The following is a 6,075-nucleotide window of genomic DNA, read 5'->3' as shown; positions in this document are numbered from 1 at the left end:
GCTTTGAGTTCTCGGCCCACTTTTGCAAAAACTAGAAAATAGGAGAGAGGAGACACATGTCATGACTCTGCGATTTGGGGGTTCAACGCATTAACAGTTTAATTGTGCATAAAAAAGAAAAAAGCCCATACAAGTGCATCAGATATAGAATGCTACTGGTAAGTGTAACTTAATGATAATGCTAACGGTTAGCTCACTGGTTAGTTTACATAATGTTGTGCTAACGTGTTGAGTTGCACTGTTTTAACCTCAAACATTCATTCAGTTGATCTAAAGTTTCTTTACAATCTGTAATAAATAAGGTGGTTATTTTAATGATGTAATGCTAACTTTTAGCCACAGAGACCAGATGACGTTAACTTATTGTGACACTTAAAGACAATTAATTAAATATTTGTAAGGATTTAAATGAAAGTGGTGAAGCACAAAGTTAAATCTAAAAACACAATGGCTTTTAACGTGAAGTTCATCAACATTGGCAGTGCGCGAGCAGAGTTTTGCTTCTCCACGTGCTGCGTGATTGGGCTGCCACCTGCTCGGAGTCCATAGTGAGGTCTGGAGATACACGACCCGAGACGTTCAAAGTCAATGGTACACTAACATTCACTGCTCGCTCCTCTGTCTTGCCTTCTGAGGAAAAGGTTGCTTCAATAATACAGTAAATAACTAGCTTAAGTTTATACCATAGGGGCCTTCCTTTTCTAAGGTTATTTACAAATTGAAAATGAAATAAACAGGATAAAACACATGTAAACATGAAAATGAAGTGATCAGGATACAGCAAATTGTAAAACCACAAAAGGGATAAAAGTAAAAAATGATAGGCAACAGTGAAAAGGTAGATTTGAACCCTTTCATGCATAGAGGTCACTACAGTGAGTGCTGTTGTAGTGGCTGATGTGCAGCTATGCCATCAAAACCCATGCATATACAAGAAAACAACATTTGAATAGCTGTCCACTGTAGTGACCTCTATGCATGAAAGGGTTAATTTGGTTCAACACTAGTACCAGCAGAAGTAAGTATACATTGTTTTTAACCATACTCCTTTAACTGACATCCCCACCTCTTATGTCCTTCCTTGCTCCCAGTACCCATGAGGACATGCAGCGGTACAGGTGGCCCGGGTTTAAGATGCAGCTTCTTGGAGAGCTGCAGAGACAACAAAACAATGCCCGATTCTGTGATGTCCTGTTGAAAACTGAGGGTGAGCTGTGTAGAATACCTAAAGTTTTAAATTAAATTGTAATACAATATTCACCTTTTTTTTTTTTTTTTTTTTTTTTTTTTTTCCCTTTCCCTTTCTGTTTGTAAAGGTATCTCAATCCCAACCCACAGTTGCATCCTTGCAGCTCTCAGTCCCTACCTGTCTCAGAAGCTGTCGGCCTCCCCGTCTCCTCCGTTGGGCCAGAAGCTCGAGCTCCGGCTCCAGGCTGTGAAGGCCCAGACCCTGCTGAAGCTCGTTGGTCTTCTGTACTCTGGGGAGGTGGAGGTCAAAGGAAGTGCAGAGCAGAATGACTTGCTCTCTGCAGCCCGCCAGTTTGGGATCACAGACCTTGTTGAAGGACCGAAAAATGGAGAGTTTGGGGAGGTAGAACCCCAGAAAAGTTTTTGGGGGAGTTGCAGAGAGAGGAATGAAAGCAGGAAAATGCAGGATGCACAAGTTCAGGCTGAGGCTGCTGGATGGAGAAACACACTTTCTCCAATTGAAAAGAGAAGATGTGTATCCACGGGGAGACAGAATGTTAACGCTGATCAAAAGACAGTCGGCTGTTCTTTTACTCACTCCGTCCAAACTGAACATCCGACCCCAGAGCCTGGACCTTCGGTAGCTACCAATCTGGATTTTTCTATCTCATTACAATCCCAAAGCGTCACACTTGATAAACATTTCAGCTCCACTCCTTGCCCACATATTTCCTGTCTGCACAGTGGAGTGGAAAGTGATGGAGAGTCTACATTTTACCGATCCTCAGGCAGTGTAACAAATCCCACGCCAACTTCATCTTTGTCGAGCAACATGATGAACTTCCCTGTTTCTCTTAATGATGACTCAAACTCCACAACACCTCAGGTAGACAGCGCCTACCGGCAGTTGTCTGAGATTGGGGATAGCATACAGGTGTTGGCTCAGGAAGGGACAGGACTGAAGGATGGAAAAACAAACTGCAAAACAGCTGTCCACAGCGAAAATACAGAGCGGCCAAGCCGCAGCAACAGAGAGGAGACGCCAAGAGCGGAAAAGGGAAAATCTACAGAGACAAGGCATGCTCATGCAAATGTGGGGATGAAGAGCCTGGCCAAGATGAGACAGATGATGGAGACGGAGACCACACAGATTTCTATTAAGGTATGAACGACTAGTTAATTATTTCATGTAGAAAATAAAACCTGGAATGATTTCTCTTGCAGTTAAATTAGGTGAGACTCAAAATTGAATTTTCAAACTTCCTTGTGATGGACAGTGGGGTTTCAGACAGATTAAACCTCAGCAGACAGGAGTCCTCTACCCCCTCAGGTGTCGAGTCTTTCATCGCTCTCAGGAAGTGCCAAATTGGCATTAAATAAGAAAAATATGGGTTGGCTCACAGCTTCGGGGGGTTAAGGATGTAAACCATGAACAAGTTTAAAATCATCTGGGGATCTCATTTCATGTCTCCTGTCTTTCTGTCAGGCGTTAAAATGCTCAAAACAACCCTTTCTTTTTGCGTCTCACTACCTTAGGGACACTTTTCACAGACAGTTTTTGTTTGTGAACTGAGGCTGCTGTGAGCATTTTATGAAGTTGTGTCATGCAGTTTGTGATCTTGACATTCTGGGAATTACCGTCAGTTGAGCTAATGTGTGGCGTAACCTAGTGTTCTTGAACATGACGTAATGAAGATTAGAGATCAATTTGTTGGGTTTCAACTTCCGACTGTAGTGAACATTTCATCCAATTAAATTTGTCAGGGTATCACAGTCGCTCAACTGCTGTTGCCTTTAAGTTTAACCATGTCTTCATTTCCCCTGGAACGCAGTCACGACTGTTAAAAGGACTTGTCATTTCCACATTTCATAAACAAAGAAAGGAATTTTGAGGATTTAGTATATGACAAAATTGTTTCGTCTCAGCAATGATGATGGCTTCAGAATGTCATAACAAGCTTGTAAGAAGCCCACTCGTTTTTTTTATCCCTGATGTTTTCGTTGCCATATTTTCTTCCCTCTGTGCAGGTGAAGCTGAGGAGGAGGACCAATGGAGAAGTGTGGGAGGTTGTGAGCAGGCAAGACAAAGATGAGGCGTTGTCAGTTCTTACCTCCCTGAAACAGGTATACAAGTGTGGTGGTGTTTTATACACAGACACACTGATCATCCAGTTTAATTGGATATGATTTGATGTTTATATTACAATTGGAATCACTTCAGCTGCTTAGTTGAATACATACTCAGTTTTAATTTGTCCTGGCGATGCAGGGCAGTGCAGAGATAGAACAAAACACAGCTAAATTATCATTAAATGCACACCAAATAAAATAATTCAAGCTTTTAAACAAATTCAATCATTACATTTAACTCTCTGTCTTGCATAGAAAGGAATGAGTCTGCAGAAGGAAAGTGTTTAGAGATAGCATAATGCCATAGGCATTTATTGTGCAACAAACACAGTTATCTAAGAAAACCAGTGGTTGATGATCCACATTCTGGAGACAGTAGAGCAGAGATAAGAACCTCCTCTTATCTCTGCTCTACTGTCTCCAGAATGTGGATCATCAACCACTGGTTTTCGGTGCAGGTGGACAGACAGAAGCTTTGTTGAGTTCTTCATACCCGGGGGCTGGCTGCCGGAGAAATGAAAGGAATTATGATGTTAAATCCAAACTTAGTATCTCTAGACCGCCTGAGCAGCTTCCTGAGGCTAAATCGTCAGCAGGTGTGTTTCATGATCTGAGATCAGCAGAACCACAACCACACTGATAAATTATACGTAACGAATAACATGACAATATAATTAGATTTGAGAATGTCAGTGTGTACTCAATAGTTCTGATATGATTTGATTCTTATCACACTAAACTTGATAAAGTATATATGACGTCTTTATCTTTTTACAGGATAACTTCAGCCACAGAAGGCTGCAGACAGACCTTACAAACAGTGAGCCTACTCCCTCCGGTGTCCAGCCAGGTCCAACTCATAAACCAGGGACTACAACTATTCAACCTGCTACCACCAACTCCCCTGAGCCACCGCCTCACCCCAACACCCCCTCTGACTCCCAGCTTCTCTCCAGTGACTGCCTTGAGGACGGCCTTGAGTCGGTCCCGCTGCCCCAGCCTCCAGGCCCGGCAGAGGAATGTGATGAGCAGATAGAGAGGCTGTTGGAGGACATCATGATGGGTCTGAACATCCTGCCAAACTTGAACAGAGACTGCAAAAAGTCTCATTATCTTCAACCAAACCACGAAGGAGCACCAGCCATTTGCCAGGTTCCGGTTACAGAGAACGAGCGACCGCAGAGCCAGACGCATGCCGGCGTCAGTACAGCGGGATGCATGTACTACCAGGATTTTGGGACACAAATTGGTCACGCATCAACAGATACAGGTAATTAGATGCATTCGTATTAGGATTTATACTTTATCCCCTGACAAGCTGTGTAGACACATGATTGCCTCATTGATACATTGTGGGTTAATCTGTTAAACAGTGACAGTGGGCTAATGAAACAAGTAGCCATTTTTAATCCAAAGAGGGAGAGATTTGTATAATGAAAAAGAAATAACAGACATGTTGTGACCCCTTCTCCTTTATATTCACCAATATAACTTTGTACATGTGGTGGGTGTTGAATCAGAAAATCTAAACTATCCCTTTTAGTCCGAGGCGAAACTGAACTTTAGTAATTTTGATATCATATAATATAGAGAAGAGCCGAAAATCCTAAACATTGAAAAGCTAAAAACCAGGAAATGCTACTTCAATTACCTGAATGATTAATTGATTCTTCAATTAATTGTTTCAACTCTAATTTTAACCTTTGTATATTTGGTGGAAAGCAGCACGGTTAAAATGAATATGAATCTTGTCTCGTCCAGTGTGCTTATGTTAGGTTGTTGCTAAAGCAATCAAAGAACAAGATCAGTTTAGTCCACCTAAAATATTTATTTATTTAATTCCCCCCAGTTCTCCACTTCATGACCACTTTTATCACACCGTACCACAATCTAAATGCCCACACTGCTACTGCTCCTCTATTCAATCTATCCAAAAACCCACCCTAACACCAACCACCTCAGCTTTGTAAGTTTAGGGTGATTGATGGCAGTCTTCTCACCTGCTCTACAGGTATCTATTGTTGTTTTACAGCTCAGAACCAGCCCAGCTGCTCAAGCCTTTCATCTGTACAGCCAGCCGCTGTGATGCAGCGGCAGCAGCGGCAGCAGCAGCGGCGGCGGCGGCAGCAGCAGCAGCAGCAGCAGCAGCAGCAGCGCTCTCCCCAGTATCAATCATCTGTCACATCCATGGGGCAAATAGATGGAACGAGCCACCCGGGCATGCCACTGTCCAAAACACTAAATTCTCCATATCCTGAAGCACTCAGTGGGCAGAAACTTCTTACAACCCTTACTTATTTACCAGCATGCCAGGAACTGCCTTCTGAAGACAATCAGAACATACTAGAGCTTTTGCCACTGATTAATGGAAATGAAGCCCACTCCTTGCATTCCCTACCTTGCATGGATGATGTGCGGCTTGCTCGATGTCTCTCTCCGTTAGAGCCGTCCACCTCAGCAGCAAAACATCAGCTTACCCTCAACAGCTCGACGAACCAAAGCGATAATATTCATCCACAGCCATCTTTACAGGGGCGACCCTGGCTTGCAGTAAACCCCGGATCACTACAATTTCCCCTCAGTGCCATCACTCACGGAGCAAATAAAAGTGCGTCTTTACCGCAGGATTCAAACCGCAACTTTGGGTCAAAGCAACAGCAAAAACATCTGGAGTTGAATCCACAAAGTGTTGAAACCCGGCCAGCATCTTGTTCTGGTAAAGAGATGGAAGACAGAGAAGCAATATCTGCTGGTCAT

This window comes from Anoplopoma fimbria, chromosome 9 (assembly GCF_027596085.1).
Source record: "Anoplopoma fimbria isolate UVic2021 breed Golden Eagle Sablefish chromosome 9, Afim_UVic_2022, whole genome shotgun sequence".
In the NCBI taxonomy this organism is placed as follows: Eukaryota; Metazoa; Chordata; class Actinopteri; order Perciformes; family Anoplopomatidae; genus Anoplopoma; species Anoplopoma fimbria.
This window is presented reverse-complemented; position numbering follows the sequence as displayed.